This window comes from Protopterus annectens, chromosome 14.part0 (genome assembly GCF_019279795.1).
Source record: "Protopterus annectens isolate FY-2018-M chromosome 14.part0, PAN1.0, whole genome shotgun sequence".
NCBI classification, from domain to species: Eukaryota; Metazoa; Chordata; order Ceratodontiformes; family Protopteridae; genus Protopterus; species Protopterus annectens.
Genome location: NC_056748.1, coordinates 127539450 through 127559430, shown reverse-complemented (window position 1 = coordinate 127559430; position 19981 = coordinate 127539450). Strand labels below are relative to the sequence as shown.

The 19981-nt window shown below is 41.1% G+C and overlaps 1 protein-coding gene across 1 annotated transcript in view; it reads left to right on the top strand.

Annotated features, from left to right (window-relative positions):
* Positions 1–5418: 5418 nt before the first annotated feature.
* GPAM (glycerol-3-phosphate acyltransferase, mitochondrial) overlaps positions 5419–19981 on the top strand; it is a 921522-nt gene continuing 906959 nt past the window's right edge. The window contains exon 1 of the mRNA XM_044055836.1: positions 5419–5586. The gene's annotated coding sequence lies outside the window, so the exon portion shown is untranslated. The remainder of the gene's footprint in view (positions 5587–19981) is intronic.

Genomic DNA, 19981 nt, shown 5'->3' with positions numbered 1-19981 from the left:
ATGTACAACTAACAGTGGGCAAAACTGCCTTCCAAGTCATAGCCTGCTATAGATTACCCTCTCTGTCTCAGGACCCACACGCCGCATTCCTGAGAACACTAGAGAATATGAAGATCCTACCAAACACCATAATATTGGGGGATTTCAACTACCCAAACATCAACTGGGTAAACTACTCGAGTCCAAACGCATTTGCCCAACGGTTTCTAGAATTCATCAACTCAAACGCCATGGAACAACTAGTCACTGTTCCTACAAGAGGGGAAAATACATTAGACCTAGTCTTTACAAACATAAAGGATCAATGTTCCACACTGGAGGTAAATCCTTCGTTGGTGAGATTGGACCACAAACTGATCAAAATGGACATCCACATCCCAACCCAACCCCCAGCCAAGGAAACCACAGTGAAAAACCTCTCAAAAACAAACTTCACTCTCCTCAAGACAGAAGTAGGAAACTTCAAAGCCCCTGAGAAATTGGAAAATGTTACCCAAACCGCAGAATCCTATATGAACGCACTCTATATGCACCTACAGGAATGCATGGATCGTGCCATCCCGAGTAAAACCAAGGCTCACTCCTCCAAAAATAGGAGACCAGTCTGGTGGACCCCAACCATAAACAAGTTATACAACAAAAGGAGGAGACTACTACATGACAGGGCCAAAACCCTAAAAGAGAAGGCATCCCTGATCAGTATTAGCAAGAAACTTCGCTCGACCATAAAAGCCTCAAAGGCAAACTTCGAAAGAAAAATTGCCAAAGACTCCAAAGATAATCACAAGGCATTCTTCAGTTACGTCAGGAACCTGGGAGGAAACACCCAGATCTGCTCAGAGCTAGTACAAAACGGTACAAAATACACGGAACCGACTGACATTGCCAACATTCTGGCTGACAGGTTCAGTGCAAACTTTACCCCCCCCCCAAAAGGGCCTGTGTCTGTCCCGGGTGAATGTAGTCCCCCAGATATCTCAGACACACAGGTAAAAGCAGCCCTCTCCAAAGCTAAAACACAGCATCTATGGGACCGGACGGAATACCGGGCTGCGTCCTGCATGAGCTCCAGGAAGAACTAAACCCCCACTTAAATTCACTATTCCAACTCAGCCTTAAAACAGGTTATGTACCCAAGGAATGGCGTACAGCAACAGTGACCCCTCTCCACAAAGGTGGCCCCACAACGGATCCTGGGAACTATCGCCCCATAAGTCTGACTAGCCTAATTTGCAAGGCTATGGAGCGTATCATTATAGATCTCATAAACAAAGATATCGGGAACCTCCAGACACTGGACCCTACCCAGTTCAGTTTTGTTAAAGGCAGATCCTGCCTCCTAAACCTGGTTGACTTTTTTGAAACTGTCACCAAAGCCATAGATGAGGGAAAGGCAGTCCACACTGCCTATCTGGACCTCGCTAAGGCTTTCGACACAATACCTCACTCTGGAATCATAAACAAACTAACCATCTTAAACATCAACCCATATGTCACAAGATCGGTTGCAAACTGGCTTACGGATAGAACGCACGTGGTCAGGGTTGGAAGTGCCATGTCCGACTCTAAACCTGTTACAAGTGGAGTCCCATAGGGCTCAGTCCTGGGGCCCCTCTTGTTCGGTATATACTTCTCTGAAGTACAGGCCAGCACAAAAGGACTGTGGCTTACCAAGTTCGCCGATGACTGCAAACTGGAAGCCATAATAGACTCCCCGGCCGACACAAGCATCCTCCTAAAGGGTCTTACGGAGACAGACGCCTGGTGTCAAAGCCATGGCCTCAAACTTAACGCCAACAAATGCATAGACATCCCCTTTGGGAAAACAATGTGCCCACTAATTACCACATAGGAGGTAACCCACTAAGTACAGAAGAAGTAATTAGGGATCTGGGGACCCAGGTTGATAGTAACCTCTCCTTTGACAATCATATTGCCAAAATAGTCAGAAAATCCTTCTATATTGCCCATCTTATAACTAAAGGGTTCTCGTCTAGATCTAGAGAGGTCATTGTGCCCCTATACTCATCACTCATCAGACCCATAATTGAGTACAATGCCCCATTTGGGATGTACCTTACCCAGCACCTGCAGCAGCTGGAGAGACCCCAAAAGTTCCTTACCAAAAGGATCATGGGCCTCAAACAGTTGCCCTATGCAACTAGGCTAAAGAAACTCCAGCTCTACTCAGTTGCTTACTGCCTGCTCAGAGGCGACCTCTGCCTGACTTACAAGGTCATGTCCAACCCAGAATTAATGGACATGCTCCACCTTAAAAAAAAAAATCCATTAGAGCCACACGCTCCTCGGACTTACAACTCAGCACAGCAATAAATAGGATATGCTGGAGGGATAGATTCATATCCCAAAGGCTTCCCACACTCTGGAATAGAATCCCAATTCATGTAAGACAAAGTCCCTCGCTGGCCCTCTTCAAGAAAAGTCTTGATGAGTGGATGGGAAACCGTAAGTTTGCACCTGGGATCACTCCAGTGGCGTTACTGGACAGAGGCTCCAGAAGTTAAATTATAAGGGTGGAGAGAGCTAAACACATTTTCGGCTAGGCTTATAAATGCCCTAGGGCAGATAGCCTAGTATACACCTATGAACCTATGTCGACTTCCTACAAACAGGCCTAAAAAGACATATGACTGGTGCCAAAACCATGGTCTGATACTAAATGCTAAAAGATGTGTAATCATACCCTTCTATAAATCAGATATCCCTGCAAATTATAATATCGATAGCACACCTCTAAGGGTAAACCCAGTGGTGAGGGACCTAGGAACACAGATAGACAGTAACCTAAACTTTGACCACCAGGTAGCTACAATAGTGAGGAAATCCTTGTGTGTGGCTCAACTTATAAGTAAAAGCATGGCATCAAGATCAAAGAAAGTCACAGTACCATTGCACTCAGCCATCATCAGGTCCATAATTTAGCACAATGTTCCCTTCTGCATGTACCTAATCAGGCACTTACACCAATTGGAGCCGCCCCAGAGGTTTCTCAGTAAAAAAATACAAAGTGTAGGACATGTCTTATGCAGGCAGACTAAAGGCCCTATCCCTTTACTCCATTTCATATCATTTATTGAGGGGGATGTATGCCTGACCTACAAGGCATTCTCTGATCCAGCCCTGATGAAAATATTACATATTTGCAACAAAAATTATACAAGGATTATGCATTCCATGGACCCAGACCTTATTTGTGACTCTAACAGAACTTGCTGGAGAGACAGATTCATATCCCAAAGGCTACCTCGTCCATGGAATAAACTTCCCATCATAAAACAAAGCCCGCTCCTCACTCTCTTCAAAAAGAATTTGGATAAATGGATTGGAATCACTACTGGGATACTGCACACTTCTCTTATGGATACAGGCCGTCTTTTAACTGACTCACAGATCCAACACCCAAAGACACACTATCTTGATACTACCCCATCCGATATGCGGAATTAACATTAAGATATAATATTATAATATCCTGGGTATTATTTGTTAGGCTTGTAAAGGCTCTTGTGTAGTTAGCCTAGTAATCACCTATGAACCAAGCTCTGTGTGTGAGGGCCAGGTGGTAGGGTGGGGTGGTCACGAAAAATGGCAAATGTCCTAAGATTTAGCGGCCACGGTGGTGCAGTGGTTAGCGTTGCCACCTCACAGCAAGAGGTTCTCCAGTTTGATTCTCAGCTGGGGTGCCTTCTGTGCGAAGTCTGCATGTCCTCCCTGTGGTCGCGTGGGTTTCCTCCAAGTGCTCCGGTTTCCTCTCAAAGACATGCAGTAGGTGGATTGGACACTCCAAATTGGCCCTAGGTGTGAGTGTGTGCCTTCTGTGGAAGGCTGGCAACTCGACAACATAAAACTCCACTGCCAATCATGAGCGGACAGATGATCCGCTGTGGCGACCCCTAACTGGGAAAAGTCGAAAGAAGAAGAACTGTTTTCTAACTTTTCTCTTTTTGCATCATAGAATAATAGAAACAGTTCATATTCTAAAAAGAAAAAAAACTTTTATCTCGGCATAAAAGTGAAGTGTGTGCCTTTGTACTGTTTGGAAGTAGGTTCTGAGTAAAAATCTTACAAGTCTGTAAAAGAATTATCCCACTCTGGGCATCTGAAAAAGTGACAACCCTACTAAGTCTAAATTTTGTGTGTACGTATTCCCTGGGATAAAAATCTGGTCAAATTTAGAATTATGGATTTGTGTATATTTGGCATTTTAAATATAATCACTCAGCGATATTGGCACTTTCTCCTTTCATTTATTGTTATACTGCTGCAAATTTGTTCATTTTCCCATTGCATTCTGGTTACTTGATAAGCACAGTAACAACACTATAACTCAACCTCAACAACTGCATTTACTACTGTAAGCCCTCAAATTCAGCATTTTGATTTATGTAAAATGTAGTGGTCCTTTTTATTGTGAGGAGCCAAGCCACAGTGAAGTTAGCTTTATCTGCTTAACTCTCAACCTCTTAGCTCAAGAAATCTGGACAAAGCCTAAAATAATGGGAGGACAAAGGCCCCCAAATAGGGACAGATTAGATTATGGATAGATATTGCTCTTATAAACTTAGAAAGTTGTTAGAATAACATGATTTGTGTTAGCATATATCTTCTGAATGATATGAAGTCAGAAACTCAAATGTATGTCATTATTTAGTTATTTCAATCCTCAGCTACTTGCCAGAAAAACACAAATTTTATCAGGAACTTATCAAAAATATGGCGTAAAGATTTGGACAGTTAGAGGTATGGTTAGCTGTTCTCCTCTGCATGATGTCGAGTCTGAGCTAAACATGACAGAAATATCAAATAAATAAAGTGTACGCACCCAATTAACTGTAAGAAGTGCAGCGTCTTATAGGGTTCCCACATTTTCAAAAGCCCAAAGTGGGACGTTTTTTGTAGAAACGTTAGATTTTGCAGGACAAAACAGACCCAATGCCAGTACAAAGGACGGAAATTCACTTTTTTGCCAAAATAAAAGCTTATTATTGTACCCTTTCAGTTACTTATTCCATTTCTTAAAATATGTATGTGTTTCAGATAGAAAAATAACTGTTTTATGCAACTACTAAAGAAAACTTACAAAATATTTTTATCCTAAAAATATCAGGACATTTGCCATTTTAAGTTTATTTGCCAGAACACAACCGTGCAAAGAAAAACCGGTGGTACCCCTAACATCTTTTATACAGCAAGAGGGCCCCATCGGTCACAACACACAGCAGCCAACTGCTTTGGAACACGAAGAATGGTTCCTTACAAGGCTGATGAAAGAGTCCGTCCTAGGTTATGAATGACAGACGAAGGATTTTGCTTTCGCCCTCTAGCGGCGGATTGACTTATCGCACAATAATAGGAGGGGGGCTCTTGCTGTAGAACAGGCGTCAGTGACGCGGACCAGAAAGAGATCCTTTTGCGGCAGTTGCAGCTGGTTCGGCGTACTCACCAGGGAAGCCAACTGCTGGCCTGGATAAGAGTCAGGGGATCTCGCGCCAGCTTGAAGGACAAACCGAACGTCCCCGAGCGGCACAACCAGCGATGGTGGAAGCTACGGCTCTGGTTCTCAAGGTAAGGGAGACAATGGGCATTCACTGTTATGGGGGGTGGGCAGGAGGTGTGGATTAGCAGACTGCAGGAAGCAGCAGAAGATGGGCCGGGTTTAATTTTTAGTCATGCTGTCATCGGTGAGCAATGTGAGGTTCTGATTGTGAAGTAGAAGTGCTGTGAGGGCTGCAGGTTGGTGGAGGTCGTCCTGCCACCTGCCCTGGTTTTCTCATCATCTGCACTACACGTGCCCCCTGTGTAGCAGGTCAGAAAAGGAGCAATAGAGGTGCCTGCTGCAACGTTTGGATGATGCTGTCTGTCATGCATGCTCATAGACGGTACCAAAATTGCGAAAGAGGACTTGCGTTTCTGAGAATAGTCATCCATTTAGTTTAAGAATCGGGGGCACAGTCAAACAATAAAGAGGGGAGGGCAGCTTTTAAACGTTGGTCTTATATTGTCGGTAGACGAGTAAGAGGATTTGCTAATCATTCATTTCATTTGCTGAAGAGCCTGTGATTCCTGAAACTCGAATGCCTGTCATTATTCAGTGACTGCAGTGCTGGACGATTTGCCAGAAAACCACAAATTTTGTAAGGAAAAGTCCAAAAATGTGAGGCAAACTCGAGGACAGTTGAGTTATGATAGTAATATTTTTCAGAAAAGTAGACTAAATGCATTTGAATCTAGAGATTGTTAGTTCTTGTGATCGTACGTAGATACTTTGCATATTTTATAGTTTATAACCGTATTTGCTTTTCCATTTCACGAGTTTAATGAGCCTGTGACTAAAATGACAGGGTGAATAAGTAAATGTTATCTAAAACAAAAACGTTAATATTGCTGCTTTAGAACTTTGGTTCTTCGCCTCTTGACAGAGGTCCCTTTTGTGCGGAGTTTGCATGCCCTTACTCCATTTTCATGTGGGTGATTCATTTTCGTCACGCATTCATAAGACATCCTGTTATGAATTTGCAATTCGTCAAAATTACTGTTGTAGGTTTAAATGTGTGTTTGCATATTCTGCAGTAGACTGATGTCTTGTACAGCATTAGTTTCTCTACCTTGCACCCATGTATCCAATAAGTATCAAGATCGGCTCTGACTTCCCTATGACTCTGAAATGGATTAAGCAGATAACTATACTGCAGTCACTTTCAAATTCTCATAGGTTATCATATTGCATTGCAATTTAGGTGAAAAGAGTTAAGATATTTGTAGTGTGTGCGTATATGTGTGTGTATGTATGTATGTATGTGTGTATATATATATATATATATATATATATATATATATATATATATATATATATATATATATATATATATATATATTTATGGGTCTACTTCATTTGATCGAAAGACCATTTGACCTAAACCCATTTGATAGAATTTCATTTGATTAAAAACCAGTATTCAAGGCAAGTAACAGGGATTTGTCTCCCTCCCCAATGTCATGCGACCCTGGAGTTGGTATATATAGTTAGGGGTGGTGTGGGTGGCACAGCCCCCCCACAGTGGGGGTTTGGGGGGAAAACCCCCCACCTATTTTCATTTAAAACCTGTACTTTTGTGTTATTTTCTTCTTTTAAAGGAAACTAGGTGGGGGCTTCGCTTCCCTACCCCCCCCAACTATATATCCCAACTCCAGGGATGCACGACATTGGGGAGGGGGACAAATCCCAGTTTTTTAAGTCAAATGAAGTAGACCCATATGTATTATATATATAAATATAAGTGTATGTGTGTATATAAGTTTGCTCAGATACTGATGTTTGTAGGCCTTTTTAAGCAAAACATCTGTCCAGCCTTTGACATAGATGAGTTAAGATTAAGCTCTGACTTTGACCCAGATACCGCTGGATCTATTAGTGGCCCAGTTTCTTGAAGAGCTGGCTCAGGGGAGTGGGATTAAGTCACCGGTGCAACCCCACCCATTCAAATGGGGATCCCAATCCTAATTCTCTGCACTTTGCATAGTAAGGTCTAGGGGAAAAGCACCCACCTAGCAATGCGATTATGCACTGTAGGTGGGATTACCAAATCCACAAAATTGTCCACACATCAGTGGCCGGTATTTTGGAAGTCCCACATGTCTAAGCTGCTGTATGGCAGCAGGAGGTAGGCTAAGAAAAAAAAATCCATGTTTCCTGGGGATAATGGCACTTCTGAGCTGACCTGTTTAGTTCTCTAGACTGGGGGCAGATGTTTGCTGTTCTGCAGTCGATTGGTGCCACACATGAGTGACTCCTTATCTAGGGGGAGAACTGGGTTTGGTGATGGAGGGGATGAAGAGGGCCTCCAGTTTGAATGTTGATGTTCGTATTAGCCTCATGGAGAAAAGATTGATTTAAAATAATCTTGAGTAAGACATTTTTTCCTCTGTTAAAGCATGTTGAGGGGGCCATAGTAAACAAATTTTATATAAATTTTAAATAAATTAAAATAAGTGGGTTCCTTTGATTTTATTGCAGAATGCTTAAAGTGGATTTAATATTTGCAGGTTAAGCTTGGAAAAGTACAGTGAATTAAGTGCTCTGTTAAATTCCAGTATTACAAAGCAGTTGGGCCTCCTGCTAACTGTTTTCTGTATTGAGAGGTTGCCTTAATAATGTATGGCCCTTGTTTCCAGTACCATAGCCTGAATAGTGGTATAAGCACTGCAGCCATTTTTCAGAATTTGAAAACATCTGAAAAGTTACATCCCCTAAATCTACATCTTCAAAATTAACTAGCAATATAGCTTTTGGAAATGGTCATGTTATGATAACATCTGAGTGTGAATGATCCACTGCATGCACACAGATGCACAGTGTGTGTTTGTAAAGGGGCACAGCCCTTTGTACCAGATATATATACCCTTTGTGTTTTATTTTACTCCATGAATATAGGAATCAGTAAGTGGGGAAAAACGTTTATGTGAGTAATGGGAGAAACCCCTAAGATATTATGGGGATATGAAAGGACCATTGCAAATACAGGCCTTTGCATGTCCCATCTATATGGGAATGTAGGACAGGAGACCAGATCCGTTTAACACTTCCTCATAAAAAATACTCCAGGACCTTTAGACATCTCTGTCATAATGTATTCTATTGGGTACATTATTGATACAGTATGAGCATAACATCTGCTGAGGTAACTTTTTGGAGCAGTTTGTAAAGATGGGGCTAATGCATCCTTTGACCCCTCCATGTCATGCTAGGCAGCAGTGGTCTTAGATGCAGACCTAACCTCTGATCACTGTCTTCATGGAATTTTTCTTATTCTCTCCTTCCCATAACATTCTTTTTTTTTCTTTGTTTAAGTAATCTACTTTCATCCAGTGTCACACAAAACATGCTGGCTTACTGTAGGCTTTGTTGTTGGGCTGTTTCTGAACAGCGACTGAAATAAACACCCAGTACAGGAAAACAAGTCATTTAAAAACAAACAAAAACACTTCTTTGTAGTGATGGGAGGGCTTAAGTGAACACATTGCTGCAAATTGTCATATAAAGTAGCATAACTGAGCTATTACACATTTGTGATATGTCATTTTTTATTTGTGCATTTATTTTACAGGTATGTGAAGTGGACCACAAAGGTCTTTCTTCAGTCAAGCCCATCACCTAAGGAGTGAAATACATGTGTAGAGGAAAATCATACAATGCATGTAGATTAGAAAACTATTGTGATATAGCTTGTATTGCTTAAGTACAGATGAATTCAGACAAGTGGCTTGAAATCATAAATTCTACACATTGCAATGTGCGGATTAGTTTAGCACAGGATATAGGTGAGTCATGCTGTGCATTGCATTGAGGCTGCATGTGTAGGTTGTTTACCTATTCAGCATTTACTTGAAGCATTTTATGCTATGATCCCTGCTCTGTTCTGGTCACCAAAATATAAGAAAAATAAAATAAAATAGTAGCTGAAACTAAACAAGTAAAATTGGTCTCTTTATTGAGAAACACCTTGCATAATTCCTTGAAACCAACTACAATTGTGCCTTCCTTTTTAATTTTTTGACCTCTTGACTTCATTTCATTAGGAAGGGAATGTCACCACCAAGAACCTCGAGAGCAGCGGAGTGCATGAAAAGGGATTTGCAAATTGTTAGCATACTGATTCATGGATTTGAAGAGTCAAGTGATAAATTCCTTTAGGGCGATGTGAAGAACGCCAGTGTCACCCAGGTTTAGCATTTTGAAAACGAAGTACAGCTGACTAGTTAGCTCATGGCGTTAAAGTACTCGTGTGCTGTAAATGTATTACAGTAGTAAACGTACTAATTAAATATGTGCATTCCGTGGATATATTGCAAAAGATTAGCCGTTACATGGTCCAGTGATGAATAGTTTCACTGGATATAAACCGGTTTTGCCCCTAGATACTGCATGTAGAGTTGAGGGACTGACATTCGTGTTTAGCTTCTTTGGTTAAGTTCACTTTGTGTTTTTGTTTGTTCACTCCCCTGATATTATGTGTCTTACAGAAACCTGGCTGAAACCTACTATAACAGACAATGAAGTTCTACCTCCTGGGTATAATATACACCGAGCTGACCTCATTGCCAAGAAGGGGGGTGAAATAGCAATACTTTATAGAAATACACTGTGTAATTGGAGATTCCACACAACTGCCACTTTTTAATAATGCTGAAATCCTCGTGACCAAACTCCAAATTAATAATAATAAATCCATCTACATTGCCTGTGTCTACATTCCCCCAGGTAATAATATAAACACATTGGAAAGTATTCTTCACTGGCTATCCGTCACCTACCCCCAAGAAACCATAGTTCTAGGTGACTTTAATATTGACTGGTACACATGTACATCTGAAACTCCAGTTAGTCATATTAATCTGTTTAGTTTCTCACAATTAATTTCTTCCACTACCAGGACTAGCAAGACCACTAATAGAGCCAGTATCTTAGACTGGATACTTGTCAGTCATCACCCCCATATATATAAATTTGGGACACTCCCATATGATCTCAGCGATCACTGTCTAACATACATTATCAAGGATAAAGTTGATAACCTCTGCCTCACCACACATAAAATTATCAGGAACAACAAGAATTTCAACCCTATTAATTTCCAAAACGAACTCGAGTTGCTTAATTGGTCACTCCTTAAACAACTACCACTGGAAGATGCTGTAACATACTTTAACACCAAATTCTTGAGTATTCTTAACTCCCATGCTCCTGAGCGTTTTATTCGAACTAAAAAGAATACCGCACCATGGCTTTCTAAAGAAATCAAGTCTAAAATCAAACTGAGAAATAAAGCATGGGATAACTGGCGCACATCTAAATCCGTCAAGATCAATTTAAGTTTTGCCAACTCAGAAATGATGCCAAAAAATCCATTCTGATAGATAAAAAAAAAAAAATTACTACCTAAATCTTCAGCATAAACACCAAAATAAACCACAAAAATTCTGGGCTGGTATAAATCGACTACTCCACCCTGGACAATCTACACTCCTGTTCCCTCTAACTCCTGTCAAAAGCCACCTGAGGACATTACTAATGCCTTTAATAATTTTTTCACCAAAACTGTCCAGACCCTAGCTAGCCAACTCACTCCTGATAACCCCCTCTCATCCTTAATCACTGACACCTCATATCCTCTCTTTCACTTTCAACCTTTCCCTACCACTCTTATCCACTCACTACTCAAAAGGCTAAAACCCACAACCCCATCTGCAGACAATCTCCCTGCTGAGTAACTTCATATAGCTGCAGACGTAGTTGCTTATCCCATCTCAGTACTGATCAATAGGACCCTATCAGAACGTTCCATTCCCTCAATATGGAAAACAGCCCATGTTATTCCTCTCCTCTACTGAGCTATCCAACTATAGACCTATAGCTATTCTCTCACCCCTAGCCAAAATAATGGAGAAATACATACATAAGCAACTCATTCACTATCTTACAATGAACAACATACTGGCCAATTCTCAGCATGGTTTCAGGCTGCATCATAGTACCACAACTGCCCTCCTTTCCTTTACCAACACTATTAACCTAAACCGGAATTCTAATTTGCTCTCCTCAGCCCTCTTTCTTGACCTGCCAAAGGCTTTTGATATGGTCAACCATCAGTTACTAATCCACTCTCTAGAAGGCATATCCCTGTTCAAACATGCTATTCAATGGTTTACATCCTGTCTGAGTGGAAAGCAGTTCTATGGCAGGACAAACTGTCCGCACTCCTACCTCTCACCCTTGGAGTCCCTCAGGGCTCCATCTTAGGTCCCCTGCTTTTTTCCATTTTCATCAATAACCTTCATGCAGCCATCCGAGAAGCCACCTGCATCCAGTACGCAGATGACTCCACTCTTATCTGTTCTGCCTCCTCCCCATCAGACCTTCAAAGCCTAACCCAAACTACATTTAATACAGTTGAAACCTGGTTAGCTAATAAATGCTTGCTCTTAAACCCTAACAAAACTAAATTACTACTTTTCACCCTACCAGTCTATCTACTTCTCTTTCTTTCTCCATAGCATCCAACAATGGCACCTCTATTCTCGCAGACATCAGCACTAAGCTATTAGGGGTTAGAGTTCCATATCATCCAACAATGGCACCTCTATTCTCCCAGATGGCCGCACTGAACTATGAGGGGGTTATAGTTGACAACAGTCTCAAATTTGACTTGCATGTAAATAAAACCATCAAAGCTGTTAACCAAAATCTCGGCTCACTATACAGAAATAAACCTTTTCTAACCCCACTAGCCCATACTACTATACCCCGCACTCATCTACTCTCTAGCCTGCTATATGCTTCCCCTATACTCTCCAACTTGAATAATACTGAAATGAATAAACTCACCTGTAGTTATAACCATGTAGCTAGATTTGCTACCAACTCTTCATACAGGACCCATCATTGCCAAAACCTTGAGCTCCTAGGGTGGTTAGAGTTCCCTAACCTACTTAGGTTCAACCAGCTCATAGTTGCGCACAAAATTCTCACACACCCAGAAAAAACACCTGCTCTTAGAAACATTATAAAACCGTACTGTCACCTCAGGCCACTCCGCTCAGCTAACAAACGAATGGTCCAGACTCAAAGAGCTAGTAATTGGGCTGAACACTCACTATTTACCAACTTCGTTAGCAAAACCTGGAACTTACTCCCCACCAACCTTATGCTTGAACTCTCTCTCAATCTCTTAAGACCTTAAACAATATTTTAAAAACCACTGGCTCTGCCCCTGCACTAACCCAGATTAATCTCCATAGACACCCTGATAATTATACTCTCTTAACTAATGCCTATTTGTGCCAATATATGTAGAATACTACATACAATTTAACTATTTAGAAAAATGCTATATTGCAAAATGTATATTCCATAGGGCTGCTTTAAGTATCTACTGTTTTACCCTAGTGCCATAATTAATGAAAAACAGTTCAATTCTTATGTTTTTTCTCCTGTGTGAATGTAATTCCTACTCTGTCTTAAAAATGTATCACCTCTGTAATTGCTGTTCTTCTTATAATCTGTTATGCTTATTACTGTTATTGCTTGTATCTGTGATTTGGAGCTTTTCTCCCCGGGCCTCTGCTGAAAATGGAGAAGTATCCAGTTGGACTATCCCGGTTAACAAATGTAAAATAAAATAAAATAAATTGCCCAGTAACTCTGGGTACTTGTTTATGAGCTGCTTAAATCTGTAGGAGAATTTCCACGAGGACAAGGATGTTTGTTTTGTGAAGGGATTTTAAGATTTATTGGAAATGTCTGCTGTATTATTCTAGTGATTTACTGTAACAAAAAAATAGAAGTTGCATACAAGTCCACATCATGTTATTGAAACAGCACACAAAACACCCACCTAATGTAACGCACAAAATTACACAAAGGCTAACTAAAAAGAACGCTTAAGACCACACATACTGACTCTCTCAGTGGAGCATCAAACACTATGGCCCTAAGAGAAGCAAACACTCTTCCCAGCACTCTTGTCATCGGGGACTCCATTGTGAGTTCTAGGGATGCCCCTTTAATCGGGTGCAACAAGGAGAAGACGACTGTTAGTTGCTTATCTGGAGTCAGGATCTTCCGAATCACAAATGCACTCAAGTCATTATGCCATTTAAGTACCAGTATGATTCCATCATAGTCCATGCAGGTGTAAATGACCTGAGATGTACCTCCTTAGACAATATGGAGAGACATGTTGGAGCTTTAAGACTTTCTCGGGCTGGTATGAGCCTGGCACTGAGCACAAAATTAACATCACTGAAGATGATGTCATAATGTGAGCAAAAATGATTGACACCAGAAAGATGCTCAGTTGTTGGAATCATTCTAAGGAATCCAGTATTTGCCAGCTTGGAAGGACATGGTCAGCAGACCATGTTGCTTTGCCAAGAATGGTTCGCACCTGTCCCCTCTGGACTTTTGAATACTGGCTAAGGCTTTGTCTGCCCCATAGTGCCTTGCTAGGCAGTGGCAAATTGACAAACCTAATGACATAGCAAAATCAACTCAATGGAACCTCAGGGTGTTGCTGCTTAATGCTAGGAGCTTGAATAAAAACTACACTCTTTCCAAGCCCTCCTTGCATTCAAGAATATAGACATCTGACTTTAATTACCCATCTATTGATTGGGACTGTTACATGGCCTCAAATCTACAGATGTAGAGAATCCTGGATTTGGTAAACACAAACAACCTTGACCAGGTAGTAAATACGCCAACTAGAGGCCCCAACATACTGGACCTCATGCTCACAAATATGGGAAAATGATGCACCTCCCAATGTCTCATCCTCCCTGGTAAAGTCTGACCATAAAGCCTTCCCCATCAAAATCAACTCAGTAATCCCATTAAAATCAGTAACAGGTAGGAACGATCCAAGGTAAATTACCTGTTGTTAACCAATGTTTTTCAAAATTCAGTGCCCCTCCAAACCCCAAGAGCACACCAGCCTATGCTGAATTGCTCTTAGAAACTGTGTAAAACCATGTCAGTGGCTGTATAGAGCCTGCTGTACCTTCCAGAAGTAAGATCAGAATTAACCCCAGAAGCAAGCTGCCCTGGTGGCATCCTGAAAAACAGGATGTACAATAAAAGGGAAAAGAATTATGGAAAAAATTCAGAAATGGTAATTGATGAGAGTGTCTTTATCTTTATGGGAAAGTAAATAGGCAACTAAGAGGGCTAATTAGGTCAAGCAAAACCAACTTTGGGGTTAAGATATCCTCACAGGTGAAAGATAACTATAAGGTCTTCTACAGCTATGTCCAAAGTCTCAAGGGCAGCACAGATCAGTGTGCTAAACTGGTGGTTAATGGTGCCACGTTCACTGAGCCTGCAATATGTAGCGAACCTGTTAGCAGACAAATTCAGTTCCAACTTTATCCCTCTCTCATCCCCAACCATCCCCCCAATAATACCCTCAAACATAACTCTTCAAACTGCAACTAGGGAACATGTAGTGGCTGCAATCACTAAAGCCAAGAACATGGCCTGAATGGAGCCCAGTAACATCCCAGGATGAATCCTGATTAGTCTAAAATATGACCTATCAGGACCCCTGATGTCATTATTTAATTATAGTCTTTGGTCTTTTAAGTGGGACTTGTGCCACGTGAATGGAGGACTGCAACTGTCATCACCCTTTGTAAGGGAGGACCTTTAGCAGATTCTGTAAACTACAGACCCATTAGTCTGACTAGCCTTATTTGCAAAGCTATGGAAAGAATTATCATGGAAATTATCAACAAGGACATAGACCACCAGACACTGAATCCATCCCAGTTTGGCTTTGTCAAAGAAAGGTCATGCTTACTGAATCTGATGAACTTCTTTGAAAAGGTCTCTATAAGGCAATGGATGAGTGGAAAATTGTGCACACTGCTTACCTAGATCTGGTTAAGGCGTTTGATACAATACCCCATTTGGGTATTGTCATGAAACTTACCAAATAGGTATAAACTCCTTTATAACACGCTGGATAGCTAGCTGGCTCACTGATGATTCCTAGCTGATTAGACTTTGCAAGGCCGGTCACCAGTGGAATCCTCCAGAGCTCTGTCCTAGGCCCACTCCTCTTTGGCATCTAATTCTTGTGTGTTAAAGCCATTGTCAAAGACCTCTGGCTAACCAAGTTTGCAGATGATTGCAAACTGTGAGCAGACATTGAATCCCCCCTAAGTTGAGAACACTTTTTTTAATTTTATTTATTTTACATTTGTTGACCTGGCTAGTCTAACTGGATACATGTCCATTTTCAGTAGATGCCCGGGGAGAAAAGTTCCAAAGAAAAAAATCAAAATAGGTGAAACACTAATAAAGGTTACAATAATATAAGCAAAGTACATATTTGTATACATTGTGAACACCCTTCAGAAAGGTCTAATATAGACAATTGCTTGGTGCCAAGGCCATGGCTTAAAACATAATTGGGAAGTCTGCCACTCTGGGTAACTACACCATTAATAAAACACTCTTAAAAGTTGATTTCACTAGTCGGGGGATCTGGGAACTCATGTAGATAGTAAGAAAATCTTTCCATGTTGCTCATCTTATAAGTAAGGGCATGGCTTCTAGGTCCAGAGAGATCGTCATACTGCTATACTCGGCCCTCATCAGGCCTATTGTAGAGCACAGTGCCCCCTTTGGGTGTGTACCTGACCAAACACATGAGGCAACTGAAATGTCCACAAAGGTTCCTTGCAAAAAGAATACACAGAGTAAACACAATGTCCTACTCTGGTCGCCTCAAAGCCCTGTCTCTACTCAGTATCATACAGACTTCTGAGAGGTGATCTTTGCCTGGCATACAAGGCATCCCTGGGCCCTGTTTTGATGAATCTTTTGCACCTCTGCAAAACAAACAGCATCAGAACTACTAGATTAAAATACCTAAATTTTGCTTGCAACATAAGTAGGACATGTTGGAGAGAGACACATTTCTCAGAGAATTTTCATTCTCTGGAACTGGCTCCTTACCAAGTTTAGGAAAGGGAGAAATCCTATTTTTAGATCCTAATTTCTTCCTTTTGAAAACTTGTTTATTTTATTCAGAAAGTAAGCTATGATAATGATGACAGTGATACTGGGTCTACCAAAAAGAAGATAAAATTTAAATTTTGTTATCTGTAATTTTTTTAAATAAATTCTTAACATTACTAATCAAAAAACTGAATGAAGCTTTTTAAAGTAAATGAGTGTTCTATAAATTGGTAAAACTAGAGTTAAATTTTAAAACAAGTTTTGTTGTAAAATCTTAGCCTTAAAGGCCAGTTTATTTTGCAGAATGTTACGATATCCTGAAACAAATAGGAATTTGTTAAAGTGAGAGATGTTATAGTACAGGCATAAATCCCAAAATGTAAGGCCTCTGAAATGCTTTCAATATATTAACTTACTAAGGTCTAGCCTTGGTGTTTTACCATTTCAGATGAGTAGGAAGAGTAATTGATTAATTGACTTTAAATATTTTATAGGTATTCTTAAAATCATATTGTTTGTAGAGTATTTTTTGAGAAAATGTTCATTTGAATAATAGAACTCTATATTTCATTAGTCAATGTCCTCTTTCATTTTTAGTGCTTAATATTAAAGAAAAGACTCTTATCTTGACTGTATCTGATATATAGCTATTTATTCCTAGTATAGGAATTTGCCTGCTGGCAGAAAACTAGAGAATTGTTATGCTGCCACATAGGATTCAGTGAAAGGAGCTAGTTTCCTAATTCATTTTATAGTTTTAAACTAAGGTGCAACTGTTAATCATCTTTAATAAATGGTGAAAGGAAGCTTTTAAACTGTACCGTTAGACATTACTTTGGTACATTATTTTGCAGTTTATCCCTCTTATTGAAGGATTGTGGGTAAAGAAGCAGATTTTATTCTCAGTTGTTTGCAGTTTTTCTTGTAAGTTGTCAGTTATGTCTGCGAACACTAGTAAAACTTGTCTGATGTGGAATGATTGACACCTTTGTTCATTGTTGCCATAGCTTCTGTCCTGTGTAGTCCATGCATTCTATAGCAAGTAGGCAGGTAACCTGGACAGTGGCATTGTTAGTGCTACATGGAAGGAAAGAGGTGGCTCAAGCCATACTGCAAGTCATATTCATGAAATAATCTGATGCAACTTAATTATACATTCCTGTCTTAGTATAGTAACATAGAAGTCCTGTGAGTTCTGTCTCCAAGGCACAGGGGAGTAAAACTTTGATTATTCCCTGAGCGATCCAAAGCACTGGAGGGACCATGACAGAGGGAGTGGGAGTGAGTGGCTGACATTGTCTTACCCATTTGGGGTGTGGGGACAGTCTGGCTTGCTGCAGTGGCGGCATGAACTGCCTGGTGAGCTCTATGCTGCAAGAAGTGCACCGCTTGATCGGGAAGTTCTGCATGTGAAGAAGCGTGCACCTGAAGGCAGCCATAGCGGAGCTCACAAAGCTGCCACAGGGCAATAGTTTAGGGCATATTCCTTGGTAGCAGTATGATGGTGCACCAGCATCCTCAGCCTCCTCTCATCTTGGAAGTGGGCAGATAGTGCCCTTGGGAGGCTAAAGCAGGTCTGGTAGATATAGTGAACAAGCAGAGAAATTGGGGAGAGCCGATGGTCAGCTGTGAAGCGAGGGAAAAGCTTTAATTGCATATGGGAGGGGGAAGCTGTCACAACTGACATAACCTGCAGGATTGATTGAGTATGACGGTTTATTAAAATGCAGTGTTTTACTACTTGCAGGTCTGGCAGCTATTGCAGAGGATTAAGGCTATAAGCTACTTCTTATGTTGTTGTTGTGTCTTTCGGCTTTTCCCGGTTAGGGGTCGCCACAGCGGAACTCTGGCCCGCTAATGATTGGCAGTAGATTTTTACGTGCCGAGTTGCCAACTCTGACGCACAACCTTCAACAAAGGTACGCCCATTCACGCATGTCTCCACACAGAAGACACTCTAGCTGAGAATTGAACAGGACAACGTCTTACTATGAGGCGACAACGCTACCGCAGCACCATCACCGCAGTATGATGCATCTAATTTGTCTCTGATATTTTAGCAGCAAAATTAATACTGTTTTTGTCGTGGTATATATAGTGAATTTTTGTTTATTTTAATCAATAATTATCCCTTTTCAATAATAATTGCAGTAATACTGCATGCTGGTGAAAGAGAACCCTAACCATTTATTCACATATGATTTGCATTTGTCTTTCACCTCCACATTTGCAAGTTTAGTCAAAGATAGTTCAAGGCCATTCCAGTCAGTGGTAGATAGATGTTGAGAGTGTGTTAGCACTGTTTAAAATGCTGTTGCTGACTATAGGATACAAGTATTACTTGAGTGGATACCAGTCTAGGAGCTACTTGGAGCTGTTTTTTTTTTTTTTTTCTGTATGCTTTTTTGTCTTGGTGCCTGCCAACCATTGATTAATTTAGTGTCGGGAGCACAGTTGTTCTCCTGTACTGAGTATCCCCAGCATGGAAGCAAGTGCTTACTGAAAAGGCTGTCATTCAGGCAGACGTGAAGGCGGTTTGTGCTGGTGTCAGCATCTCAAAAAATGAAGGCATTTCTAATGAGGCCCCTGGTAGTTGAAGTGTGTATCCACATCATCACAGGACATCTTGTGCCCCATGTCCTGTTTCTGCCCATACGGTTAAAGTAGGCTGCTATCACCAACTTGGGATCGCCAAGCTCATACAGGACATCTTGTGCCCCATGTCATGTTTCTGCCCATACGGTTAAAGTAGGCTGCTATCACCAACTTGGGATCGTCAAGCTCATTTCCCCACTTCTGGCTGTTCCGGTGTTTTGCAACCTCTGCTTTTATGGTAGCAAGTAGCACACCAGAACCACTGTTCCTGCCTTGTAGGCGGGGCCAAGACAGCATCACTATCTCACCCCCACATTCCCTTGCCCATCTGTTTAATTTGTTTAAGCCGCTTATTCAGACTCTGGTAGGATTTGAATGCAAGAAATAAGTGATGGGAGCTAACAGTGACTCATAGAGTCGTATGGCTGGTAAAACTCAGAGGGTGGCTTATCACTCTCTAGTGCTTTCTACATGTTCCTCTAATGAACATTCAGAGAGGGGCCTTCCGGCACATTTGTGCCAACAAGCAGTCAGAGAAGGGCTATCATCAGGTTCTCTTGGTGCTTTTCCAAGTGAGGAAGACAAACCCCATGTGAACATTCATTGATTTAAATCTGGATTGATGGATGTACTGATGTTATAAATGGTTTGGAAGTAGGTCCCCAAGTTCTTCTACATTTTCTTCCAGTTTGTAATAAAACCTTAGGGAAGAGGAAGGTCCTCGTTTGAGAATAGCCAAAATAAGATGGCAAGATTCCCACTGTTTAATTTTTCTATAGAGTAAGGGCCCCAAGATGCCATCCTGTGTAGGATGCAAGAGTCGATACTCATTGTCTGCTCTCTCAT